Source organism: Ambystoma mexicanum, chromosome 7q (genome assembly GCF_040938575.1).
Source record: "Ambystoma mexicanum isolate Mex_15411 chromosome 7q, UKY_AmexF1_1, whole genome shotgun sequence".
Classification (NCBI taxonomy): Eukaryota; Metazoa; Chordata; class Amphibia; order Caudata; family Ambystomatidae; genus Ambystoma; species Ambystoma mexicanum.
The window spans coordinates 47050392-47064313 of NC_090941.1; the positions used below are offsets into that span (position 1 = coordinate 47050392).

Consider the following 13922-nt stretch of genomic DNA (forward strand, 5'->3'; position numbering starts at 1 on the left):
TCCCCTGCACAGGCACAGGGGAGCCAGCAGTGCGCTCGTAGGATGGGGGGGGGCGGGCGACAGCGTGGCCACCAAGGTGGTGTAGGTTGGCAGGGGGAATGCGTGGTCCCGGGCGGTGTAGTTTTTCGCAGGGGGCAGAGGCCCCGATCGTCCAGGGAGCCCAAGGGCCCCGCGTATCCTATGCGGCCACCGGGTGCCAGGCCGGGCCCTGAGCGGAAAGTGGAGAAAGCAGGTGGGGGCAGAGCCCAGCAGCAGGTGAGGGAGACCCCCAAGCGGAGTTAGCTATGGCCGGAAGGGACCGGCGCCCAGTCCGGGAGGCGTCAGGGAGGACAGCGCCCAAACACCCACATCAAGGCCTCCGGGAATGCTGTGTTCGACGTGGGCCCACAGCGGCAACAGTGCTTCAGGGCGTCCCGGAGATGCGTCGTGCAGCCGTCTCGGGGGCCGGCGCCCGGCTCCCCCGCCAGCGAGAGCGGGCGAGCGGTCCGTCCTCCTCCCGCGGAGTCGCCGCTCAGTCCGGCGCAGGGGCCCACCAGGCGCCACAAGCCGCGGCAGTCAGGAAATCCATGAGGCCGCAGCAAGGCCAGTCTCCCTCGCGGGGGGGGCCTCGCCGGCGGTAGCGGGCTGTAGCGCGGGAGGAGCGGGACCCACAGCTCCTCCCGACAATGTAGATTCAGGGAAGCCCACGGGGCGATGGATCCGCGGTCAGCGGCGCGGGAAGCCCCCGGAGCCGCTTCTCCCTCTGGCGGTGGCTGGGCCGCAGCGGATCCGGGAGGCCTCGGACGGCCCCGGGCCGCGGAAGTTCGGGTCCCGGCCGCCGTTTCGACTCGGGATTGCGGGAGAATATAGCGGACAGCGCCGCTAGTCGAATCGTTGTCGTGTCGTGCAGCAGGCGGACCGGATTCGTGCTGGTGCAGCAAGGATTAGGTGTGCGGTGACGGAGCTCCGACGCTAAGCGGCCATCTTGCTTGGCTGCTCAACAGCGCCCCCGCCGCTGTGCTTTTGTAACCACGAATAAAGAAAGTTTAAAAAAAAAACTGAACATTTATGTTTGGGCCTATTAGAACTGGATGCTCACATGTACCACAATGCAGTGTGAGCAGTATTCTAATGAAAAAGAACTTGCCTGTTCATAGAAGTCGAGGTCCGGTGCAAAGTGGAGCCAGGCCCAGAAAGCCTCTCCTGAGCTCTAGTAAAAGAAAAGAGAACCCCGGAGGTGCTCCTGGGGCCTGGCCCAAAGGAACCGGGGAAAACCCCAGAAAGGGGAACAACCCTGTGCAGTTGTCCTGTTCGCCAAGCCGCGAAGTGTAGTGATCCTCGTGCCGATGCCTTGGTCTTGTAGAATTTGGCACAATAGAAGCTCTGAAACTTGATCCGTAGTAGAAGTGTCCGGGTAATCAAAGGTGGAGTGACTCAAGGCAGAACTAGGAGAAGGAGAGGAGAAGGAGAGGCAGAGTATAGCCTCAGGAGAGCGGGAGAGAAAGGTTCCCGAAGTGGAGCTGTGCGCCCTGAGAAGGCAGGGGTCAGGAATCGAAGGAAAGTAAAATTTAGGAGCCTAACCAGCAAGAGGAAAACTTGTGTGGCACTTAGTTGCATAGAACGAAGCAACGCACCGCTCTCGCCTCTTAATTCAGCTTATGAAGCCTTCTATTGTGATCACGCCTGTTCCCATCAGCATTGCTCACTGCTGCCATCTTGAGCACCAACTGGACCGTTTGCCTTGTATTTCAAATGCAGAGCCGTTCTCTGCCATTTTAGGAAGGTTTGAGAGCTTTATGGATGTCTTCTTCGCCAATGCTGCCAAGAAGAGGATGCATTCCTGACAGTATGGAGGAATCTGAGTGTTCTTCCGGGAGAATCGGTCATGATACGTCTTAAGTTGAGAGACATGAAATACGGGATGAATGCGGGACCATGATCCCAGCAATTGTAGCATGTAGGCAACAGGACCCACTACTTTGCAAATTTTGAAAGGACCAAAGTAGCGTGGGGCTAGTTTGGTGGGAACCAAGCGCTTGGGTTGAAAACGGGACGAGAGCCAAACGAGATCGCCCACAGTCCAGTTAAGAGAGGGTAGCCGATGTCTGTCCACCATAAATTAGCTGTAAGCTCTGGCTTACTCTAAAGAATTTAATGCAACATTGTGCCCTTTCTTGATGTTGCTCACATGCTCATCCAGGGACAGAGACTTTGTAACTTTGACGTCCGGAACAGGTAAACAGATCGGATGGAATCCGTAGGTGCATAGAAAGGGGCTTATTCCTAAAGAGGAATGCATAGCATTGTTGTACGCATATTCAGCGAAAAGAAGTAAGGTTGACCAGTTGTCATAGGAGGATGAGGCAAAACATCTTTAAGTACTGTTCTAAGGACTTATTCTGGTTGCCCATCAGACTGCGGATGATACCCAGAAGTAATTGCTCTGCATACTCCCAGCTTTTTGCACAGTAGTCTCCAGAAGAGTGAAGTGTATTGAGGTCCTCGATCAGACATAGTTTCTGGTAATCCATAGAGGTGAAAAATGGTGTTGAGAAATAACTCTGCTATCCTTTGAGCCGAAGGGACCTGATGTAAGGCTTCAAAATGTGCCAATTTAGTGAAATTGTCCCGGATTGTGTGTTCTACGCACTTGCTTGGTGTCCCCATTCTCTCCTCCTGCTTCCATCGCATGTTCCCCGCAACTTCCTGATCGTGTCCTTGCAACTTCCTGCTACTCCCGGACCGCGTTCTGCGCGCACCTGCTTCGCGCCCCCTTCTCTCCTCCTGCTCCAGGCACCCCCATCTGTTCTTCCTCACTGACTGCCCTGTTTGCTGGATTTTTCTACTGTTTGTGTTCTGCCTTATTTTGCCCCCCTAGCTTATCACTTATCCACTTCACTGCTCTAGTACATTGCTTTGTTTGTTTCCCCCCACTAACTGCTCTTTTCTGCATTGTACTGCTTTGTACAATTCGGTTGTTCTCTTCCCTCCTCTAGGTCATCATTTGTCGACTACTGTCTTGGTTTGTTTTTTGTTGTCGCCTCACTGACTGCCCTGTCTTGCATTGTTGGATTGTTCTATTGTCAGTGTTCTGCCTTATTTTGCCCCCCTAGCTTATCCCTTATCGACCACTGTGCTCTTGTACATTGCTTTGTGTTTTTCCCCATTGACTGCTCCGCTCTGCATTGTACTGCTTTGTACTGTTTCGTCGTTCTCTTCTTTCCTCTAGGTCATCATTTGTCGACTACCGTCTCGGTTTGTTTTTTGTGTTTCGTCTCACTAACTGCCCTGTCTTTTATATTGTTTTGATTTGAGTTCCACTCCAGGTTTACATCTACTTTGTCCGTTTGTTTTTGGTTCTTGTCTTCTCGTAAACTGTCTATCTTCTTAGTAAACTGTATGATATTGTCTGAGCTCTTGTCCTTTTAGTAAACTTTCTACCACTGTCCCGTCCCTCCCTGTCCCGTCTGCTTGCACCCCTCCTTGTGTCCTCCCCTAGTGTCTCCTCCCTAACCCCCCTCTTCCTCTCTCCTCCTCCCCCACCTACTCTATGGTGCATTGTTACTCCTATCTTCTATAACTGCTTCTCTATCGACTATCCTGCTCTCCTTACTAAGTCTGGTAGGAAGAAGTTCAAGAAGGACATCCTGGTCTCCAACCCAGGCCTCTCTATCGCTGACACTACACCAGTGTTTCCTCCAGACAGACCCTCACCGACATCCTCTTTGTCGTTCTGTCGCCAGACCTATGAACTCTTCATATGGTCTCTGTGCGATCTCCTGTCTCCTTCTCCCATTAATGGTGGCACCCAGTGGGAGGCCCTCCTGGCCTCCTTCCACTCCTCTGAAGTCATCATTAATGTTTACCTGAATGGCACCATCTTCGTCCAAGGCCCTCAGGCCAACCCTCTCTTTGATAGACGCTTTCCACGCCTCATCAATTTCCTTTCTTCTCCTGCTGTCCCTTCTCTCTCATCCTCGGCTTCCTTGCCTTTCCCCTCTGTCTCCTCTTTGGCTACCTTGCCCTCTCCTCCTTCCTCTGCTGCCCCCCTCGGGCTCCTTATACACCCCTGCAGGGCGTACTTGCGATTTGTACCCCTTCCCGGAAGTCTTTCAAGGATGGCAACCTTCTCCATATTGCGACTCAACTCTCGCTCAGCTGTCAAACCCTCCTCTGACATCTGCCGTCTCTTGGAAGAACTGGACCTCTATGTTCTCGGCCTTACCGAGGCATGGTTCACGGCCAGTTCTGTCACAAGCTTTGACACTCTCCTCCCTGATGGCTACAAGATCCTCTCTGCGCCCAGATCTTCCTTGAGTGGATCCCTGCCTCTGCCATTCCTACGCTGGCCTACTCCTCTTTCGAATGACTTGTCTGCAGGCTTTCGCTCTCTCCTGGCCACTTACTGTGGCTACCATTTATCGGCCACCTGGTCAGATCACCTCCTTTCTCTCTGAGTGGGCGGCCCTCTTCTCCTCCCTCCTGGCTTCGACCACTCAACTCCTCCTTCTTGGAGACTTTCTTTTTGCTTCAAATTTTAATTTTATTGTTTTTTCAAGAAAGCAAAGTAGTTGGGTTACAATAACAATCAAGGCATTTGCATTTGTGTTTACATTTTGGAATCTCACAATGGTTCCTTGCAACAATGAACTTAAAAGATTTACCTTAACTTTCCAACTGTTTCGTGTTTCCTCTTCCCATACCATCCCTCCCCGAGCAGGGTTTCAATAGAGAGTTATACATTTCGCATTTCAAAGATGTGCTGGTTATTGGTCAGAACAGATAGTCTGCATTATCTATTTTTCATTCAATTTTGGTAACAGAGGTCAGCGGATTCAGGGGCTTGGCCCGTCATGGGGCATATCTCACATCAAGAAGAATTCGGAGCATACTTCGAAGAGTCTACTGGTGTTCCTGTGATTCAGTGATCAGAGAGGATTCAGTCAAGTGTTCCCTTACAAAATTGCACCACATCATCTCGTTCTGAGCTGCTCTTCCATGGAGAGCGGCAGTGATCCGCTCCATTGTGTATATATTGGTCACCACTGTAACCCACTCTCACAGGCTGGGGAGAATGTCCGCTTTCCACCTGATGACCAAGCATGCCCTTGCAGCTAGTAGGAGCATGGCTGCTATACCTTTTTTAGTTTAGTTTATCTCCCCCTCAGCTTTTTCAAGGCCGAATAGGACCAGGAACAGGGTGTTTTCCCTGGGAATCCTGTCCACCTTTTTGATCCAACTAAGGACTTCATCCCAGTATGTCCGGGTGCGAGGACACCCCTACCACATATGCCAGTAATCTGCTCTCTCCCCGCACTAGCGCCAGCAGAGTGGGCTCCTTGTCCGATACATTTTATATGGAGGTCATATTGCTATCCGTGGGGGAGCTTAATGGTGTGGAGCTTGTATTGCCCTGCTATTGATACCCGAGACACGCCCCACAGATGGTGTTCCAATCGCTTGGATCTAGTTCTATGCCAAGGTCCCTTTCCCTTCTATGTTTAAGATTATCGGTTGAACCCTTTCCCACCTCCAGTAGCGCTTTGTACATGCCAGATATATTGCCTTTGGTTCTAGACATTGTATCTAGAAGCTTTTCAAAGGGGGTGAGATCTCTTTGGATTTTTTTCTCGTGAGGGTTCCCTTTAGTTGGAGGAAGACGGGTAGTGTATGGATCCTTAGCGCTTCCTCAAGTTCAGTAATCGTGATGTATGTCCCATTTCTCCACAATTGCCCGACCCTCTCCAATCCCGCATCATACCTTGATTGGAATCTAGGATCATCGTGGATTTCTTCTCGTATAGCCGGTGCCCATATGTGGCTCAATGGGGAGGGCCAAGTAGTGACTCCCTTCATGCCTAGGCCCTCTCTCCAAATTTCCCATATTGTGACCAATATCGGGTGAGTCCGTAGTCTGCGTGTGAGTTTGTGTCTAGCGACCCATACCCATTCTGCCAACGTAACCGGTGTCAGGTTGGGGTTATCTAAGTGTACCCATTTGAGTTCATTTCTTCCTCTTAGGTGGGGGATTAGTATTCTCAGTTGCACTGCGTTATAATACCGCTGCAGGTCGGGGAGACCTACGCCACCTTTTTCTTTGGGCAGAATGAGGATGTTGTATGATATCCTTGTTTTTTTTCCACAGCCACAAGAATTTAATGATGGCTCTTTTCACTTCCTTGAGGAATGTGTCTGGGAGTTTTATGGAGAGCATTTGGAATGGCTTTAAGAACCTCAGAAGGCAGATCATCTTGATCACATTAAATCTGCCAATCAAGGAAATTGTGAATTTTTGCCATTTCGCTAGGTCGTTATGGAAGCCTGCCAAGAGTTGGGGATAGTTTGCCTCGTATATGTTCTCTAATTTTTTGGTTAGGTTTATACCTAATTACCGGAGGACGTTACACTCCATTACCAACCCGAGTGCGGAGAGGGCAGAGATGTCTGCAGGGGTGAATTAATTCTGAAGCCCGAAAGGGCACCGTTTTTCTCAATCAGTAGTATGGTCGTAAGAGGGTTTTGGACGTGAAGTAAAATATCATCTGCGTAGAGGGCTATTTTGTATTCTCTTCCCGCTGTCTGGAGACCTTCGACTTGGGGATCTGCCCTTAGGACTTGGGCTAGGGGTTCCACTGAGAGGGCGAACAGGATTGTAGAGAGTGGGCAGCCCTGCCTCGTTCCACTGGTCAAGTCAAACCACCTTGAGTATTCAGAGTTTACCATTACAGAGGCCTTGGGGGATGTATATACTGCCTTGATTCCTCTACGAAGGGCTGGGCCTATTCCAATCTTTGCTAGGACTGCTTCCAGAAAACTCCACTCTACCCTGTCAAATGCTTTTTCAGCATCAACGGACAAGTGCGCCGGACTGTCCGACATTTTCTGCGACTCATGAGGTGAAGTGTTTTCCGCATCGTGTCTGCTCCCTGTCATCCTAGTATGAATCCTACTTGGTCTGAGTGAATCACAGAGGGCATATGGGTTTCCAACCTGGCAGCCAGCACTCTAGTGTATATCTTAGCGTCTATGTTAAAGGATAGTTCCGGGACTTTTTTTTTATTGTCCCTACGGGTCGGCCATGTGTTTGTAAGCATAAATCGGTAGATCGTAGGAAACTTTCCTATGGACCTTACCCGACTTTTCGCCCATTATCGCACTCGAAATCAGCCTCCATTTTGTGATAATCCTATCATTCCGCCGCATCGACCTGGCTCACCTGCCTTTGCGGCACTAAATCAAATCCCCCGCCCCTGAAACAGACTTTATCAAAACATTCATATTCCCCGCCTCTATCCGTGACGTGACTGTGCTGCGTAGGCAAACGCGCCCAGGCGTCTTCTACGCGACTCCACACAGACCCCGGAAATCAACACAGATCAGCTCACAATACAGCGCACCACAATTCGGAATATGAAACTGTACTTTGAAATCAAACCGCAAGATTGTAAATGTGGTAAAGTACATTTATTTGACATCAAATGTTTAGAGAATATTCAGCGATTTGCATTTTTATTTGCTCATGTTCCAAAAAGTTCGTATTGAGGAACGCGATGGTCCTTTGCTGTACACAGGGTCTTAGAGCATCTCACAATACAGCACCACAATTCGGAATGTGAAACCGTGGTTTAAAAGCAAACGGCAAGATTGTACATTTGGCAAAGTACGTTTATTGGACATCAAATGTTTAGAGAATATTCAGCGATTTGCATTTTTATTTGCTCATGTTCCAAAAAGTTCGTATTGAGGAACGCGATGGTCCTTTGCTGTACACAGGGTCTTAGAGCATCTCACAATACAGCACCACAATTCGGAATGTGAAACCGTGGTTTAAAAGCAAACGGCAAGATTGTACATTTGGCAAAGTACGTTTATTGGACATCAAATGTTTAGAGAATATTCAGCGATTTGCATTTTTATTTGCTCTCGATCCAAATTAGTTCGTCTTGAGGGAAGCGATGTTCGTGTGCAGTACACAGGGTGTTGGTTTACGATAAAAATAAGCTCTTCTGTCGCACTGATAATCGCATGGCTGTTCCAACAACGAGGCACTAGGCCACCACAACGGTAGGTATGTTGCATCTAACCGTTAGTACCGCGTAAGGGCATACTTGTACTTGGCGATCGTCCCATAAAATGGTCAGGGTGGTAACGTTGTTCACGCGGAGAAGCAACTGGCGGCTGTAGAAGCCGTCCGCCGGTGTCTGGTACTCGTGACACAGACAGTAGTGAATGATGTACCTAAAAACATAAAAAATGAAATTAGTCTCACCATCAGATCCTTATTAAAATTATTCATTTCATAGCGAGGACAGCGCTACTGGGTGTACACAAGTGTTTAAAGGCGTGGCGAGGCATGGAGGGGGGGGAGTGGAGTACAAGGTAAGTAGCATAAAATAATAAATAAATAGGGCCAGCTGGTGGCAAGTGCAAGGTAAGTGCAGAACAAGTGCTGGGAAGGGGGGGCTGTAGGATACTGAGACAGTCCCCCAGTGCAGGGGTTGACAGGGAGGCAGTGCAGGTGGAGAGTGGAAGGGCCCAGGACCGAGGTCGCAGACAGTGGACCAGTTGTAGCAGGGGAGAGGGAGAGAGAAAGCAGAAGCAAAGAGGAAGGTTTTGAGGTGCTTCAGTAAAAGAAGATGGTTCTCCTCCAGATAGTGCGCGGTAGAAAACACTATGCCACATAGAACGAACAAGTACAACTGAACCCGTCTTTAAAGCCACTGTATAGTAATGAAATTGCGGTATAAACTCATCAAAAGTTACTTACATTATATTTGCATTTTCCATTGTGTCTCTGTGTAGGGCAGACCCGAAACACCACTCCTTCTTTGCCGACGTTACTTCTTCTAATGAACGTGGCTCATCGTTTCGTTTCTGAAATTTTATTCATTATCTTTTCTTAGTCTTTCAGGATGGTCCCGGCCTGTCAAGGTCAAATCACAATAGAACCTTATATTGGGTCGTGGGCCGTTCCGCCACCCGAGCAAAACATCAAAGCAGCTGACCTTCACTTTGAGCGAGCACACATTTCTAGTTAGCTCCAGTTAGTGTAAGGGCATCTTGTCTGCGTGCCTTTTTTTTTATTGTCCCTATGGGTCGGCCATGTGTTTGTAATACGGAAACATTCTATAATTTTTGTAAAAATGATTTATATTACTGTTTGGTTTAATTGCAATGGGCCTGCAACATGAGGAGACTCGAGAGAACAGACAATCGAATTACAATCATTTAAACCGTGATGTGTATTTCTCAATGAGCTCTGCTTTAGGTGGACATGGAACAGAGGCAATGTTGGGTGGCAATGCAGTTGTCCCCTGCATAGGTTCGTTCACCACTCCATGTATGTGCCTATCGAGGACATCTACGATAAGTCTCTCAATAAACTCATATTGCATATCCTCAAACACTGGTTTGATCACCCATTGTTTACTTCTTTTAGTGAAGGCCTTATTGTAGCGAAGCGTCCCTAAAGTTCCGGTCGTCCTACTTTGTTGACGGCCAACATTATGGTTATGTGCCAAGACCGCTAGAAGAGTCCGATTTATCATGCCTTCCATGCCAAAATGCAATCTTTTGGGCCTGTACTTTAGGCACATATTGTGGAACACCTCCAAATCTCCTGTGTGGCAGAATTCCGTGAGTCCCCTCAAATCTCTTGTTATAGTTTTATCAAATACAATCTTTTCAATGACCTTGTGAGTGGGTGATGAAGGAATCAACCACTTCTTCTTCCGTGCCTCCTCTGTGGACAAATGGCCATGTTCACATTTGTGGAAATGCTCATTTGTCGACCATTGATGTACGTTGCTACAGTGCAACATTACTGACCGCCATTTTTCCAGTAGAATTTCCAACGACCCTTCACATGTTTTTGAGCTCCACCAAAGATGGTTGCTGATTGACTTGGACCACTGTGAAATACCTTGCATATCTTTTTTTTTTCCTGCAGCCGACAATTTTTTATTGATTGTTTTTGCAAGATGCCATACGTCAAATTGGTGATTTATATTTTGTACTGTTCTCTCATTGTCTTGGCAATTGAAACGTGTCTGTCCGTGGCTATCAGGTCGATCACCATTCCCCGCGATTGTAGTTCTTGCAATGATGCTACAAAGCCAACTTTCTCCATGGCCACTGAGGATGTACTTTGTGACACCTGCACGACCACCGAACTCACAATTTTCTTACTTTCCATGTCCTGAAAGTGGTAGGTGCAGTACTTGGCTGAAAATCCTGGACTGTCGCATTGTCCATCACCGGCTAGCCTGAAGCGTTTGCCCGCGAATGTACTTTCCATTGACATTTTTTCCATTCTCCAAGCTTCGCTGATGGCTGGAAATAGATAATCGGTTTGGTATTTGTAGAACTGACTTTTCGCAATGAAATGGATTCCCACAAACTGAAAGAAATACTGTAACTTTTTAAAACTTGAACCACTAAAAAGTGCGGCCGCTGCACAAAGTAGATTGCCTGCTGGCAGTTGCCCCAGCATGGGTTGTGCAGACCATGCGAACGGATGATATTGTTGTACAGGTGGCATGTATTTTAAGGTTAGTGCCTCGAATTGCACGAGTCACATTAATCAATGGCTCCCCACATACTTCCCCACCAACCCAATGCCCACATTTCATCATCATAATAATATCCATCAAACAGCTATCGAATACAATGAATTTGGCCTCTTTCCTTATACTGTCACTCTGCATCCCAGCTGGTTCGGCCTGTAACGTTGAGGACATGTCACTCGCATGAAAGGTACAATCTCTGATATCGTCTTCCGCTATGCTGAGTGATATTGATGGTGTTTCATTGTCGTCCACTTCATTCTCTTCCATTGCAACATCTGTTCCTTGTCCGGAGATGGGAGAAAAAAACAATGTCTTCAACTTTCGCGTGCTCTTATTTTTTGCGGGTGTGGATTCTGTGAATTGATCTACGACTGCATCCAAACTACCAGGAGGACATTCACTATCAATGGCTGGTGGTGGTATAGCTCCGTTGTCAATCACTTCATATTCTTCCCATTGGCACGATGCATCTCCAGTCTCAAGTCCCTGCCAAAAGGTTTGACAAGCAACATCTCTCGTTCGCTTCACTGTCTGTGTAGATCTAGTTCTTACACCCACTCGCAACTAGAGGACAGATTAGAAAAGGGATGTTCAGTTTAAACACAACTTACAGTATTGAACTATTGACAGTGAAAGACAACATAATATAGTGAACAGGACACTAACCTTCTTTTGCTTTCTTTTCTTTGAAACTTTCTTTCCTCGAACTTCAACATCTGGACGCTGTTGCTCCGACTCGTGTGTGCATGTCTCCACTTCCTCTCGCGCTGCAACGACTATACTTTCATGATAAGCACATCCATCACTCACTGAGGCTCCATCGACTCGCTGAAACATAGAACTTTCATTAGTATGTATAATAATATTGAAAACACAAAATGTACTTGGGGACCAATACCCATACGTACATCTCAATAGCAAAACACGAATGAACGCATTGTGTAGAACATTCAAACGACAATAGTTCACGCATTGTTGATCTAGTTAGATTGAACTGTCAAGATCCATACCTCGGGCTCCGCATAGACTTCCATTGATGATATTATTGAAGATGACGCTTCAGCAACTCCCTGAAACACAGTAATTGCATTAGTATGGTTTTCTATTTTGTTTAAAAGAACATAAACTTTCTGCAGGCGTCAACGGCTCATCTAAATAGACCTGCACAAATGATCAGTTGTCTAAAATAAATAATGGATATCTAAATATGATTCGATTTGCTCCATCGTTGGAAGTGTCACCACCCAGAGATCTGCATCAACTACTAGGGGTGATGTTCTTGTTGAAGAAGCTCCGTCAGCTCCCTGAAACATAGTACTTGCGTTAATAAAGAAGGAAGTATAGCGGATGTAATCACGTCATTTGATCTCGCATGATTGATCTGTCAGTATCCATACCTCGAAATGCATAAGAACATCAAGGGACGCTGTAACTGCGGTGCACACTTCTGCAAGCTGTTGCGCCGACCCGTAACTGCATGCTCCCCCTTCCTCTTGGACTAATGCTCCATCGACTCCCTGAAACATAGGACTTTCATTAGTAATGAACACAATATTGAAAAAAGAAGACACATAGGAGGGCGACGACAGAAGGACATACCAATGGCTAAAAACGAAAGAAACATTGTGTGTAACAATCACGCTACAAGAATGCAAGATCTGATGATCTCCATCGATGGAACTGTCCGGAAACGTACCTCGAGCATCTGAGTGACATCTACGGTTGTCGTCAATGCGTTGGACTCCTCAGCATCTCCCTGAAAGACAGTACTTGCATTATTTTGGATAACAATAATTATAACTGAAAACAAAGACTAGAGGACGAGTACTGTGGTGTACCATTAGGTAAAATAATTACACGATCAATTAAAACTATTGATTTACATGCCTAAAACAAGTCAGTGTCAGAATAGCTAAGTAAGATTACCCGATAGGCGCTTGAAGTGGCTGATGACTGCAATAACGACACGGATGGAGAATCTTCAGCCTTCATATTGAGTGGATACATAAATGGGGAAATTATTGTTAGCTAATGCTACACACTACCGCAATGCCGAGAGATAAATACGTAAACTTGACTCACCAGTGGAGGGATGTGGACGAATAGAGTGGGAATAGCGGTTGAGAGCAATTTTCGCCTCGCTCGCGGTGTTTTCGTCCTTATTAGCAATGATGTGGAGTACATGTCTGGGCTAAAGTGCCTGCTGCAGATGCGGTATCGATCACCCCTCTTGTCCGCAAAGACTTCTAGGACTCTACTTTCTATCTCAGAGGCTGGATATCCGCAATATCGGACCCATTCTCTTATCTGATCTATTGTCTTAGGGAAAACATGCATTATAGTACCTTCAGATTTGTTATGGGTCTTCGAAGGGCAACCGCCAATGGAACAGGCAGGCATTATGGAAAGTTCTGAAAAGTAAAGATCAACAATTCTCTATGAATACCAATGTGTTAAAACATTAAATGACACATAAAAGGTTCAATGCAAGGTCCGTTTTGGTTCTTGGAACTATACATGTTATTCACATGCGGATAAGTATTTCAATAACTTTCAAAAAATAGAAAAAGTAATTTGACTAAACTCAGAACATGTGACTAGTTCCTTGCATGTACTGTCGTGAACGAAAAGAAAACATGGATGCAATTTGATGACTACTAGCAAATAGATATAAATTAAAAAATTGGACGCAAAATGATTATGGTACATGGACTTACCTTGACGAACAAACAGTTAGATGCAGGGATCAGAGTAGTTTCTTGTCGTAGAACAGGGAGCAGTTCACAGGTTGCAAACTGACGAGTTTGCTCAAAGTGGTCACGGAAGTTCACAGAGACGAAGAGCAGATAACCAGCACCTTCACGGGTTGACTAGCAAAGCGCAAAGAAGTTCTCATTAGAAATATGAAGTGGGTTATAAAGAATTCGAAACAGGGGTGTGTTTGTGAATGAATGACGTGTATATGTCGTGGCATTATGCGGTCTGCAGGGGGCCGTCCAGCGTGAGGGGGGATGCTTGGCAGGAGACACGGGGTCTGGAGGTAGACATGGGAACAACAACCCATGCTCTATAGACCACTTTGAAGTGTACATGGTCTTTGGCACCTCTTGGCCTTTATCGCTCCCTGACAGCTCCACTTGCCAGCACAAGTACCCCGGTGCGAACTGCCTTTGATAGGGCGGGGGGTGGATCGGGGCGGTGGTCGTGCAGACAAGACACAGGAAGACTCGTGAATGGAGACACACTTATGTGGATTGCAGGGGGCCGTCCAGCGTGAGGGGGGATGCTTGGCAGGAGACACGGGGTCTGGAGGTAGACATGGGAACAACAACCCATGCTCTATAGACCACTTTGAAGTGTACATGGTCTTTGGCA

The 13922-nt window shown here is 47.3% G+C and overlaps 1 protein-coding gene across 6 annotated transcripts in view; it reads left to right on the forward strand.

Moving 5' to 3' along the window:
- The window catches only part of TRAPPC2 (trafficking protein particle complex subunit 2), a 400579-nt gene that overhangs the window by 50676 nt on the left and 335981 nt on the right, over positions 1 to 13922 (forward strand). The gene's annotated exons all lie outside the window — the stretch shown is intronic.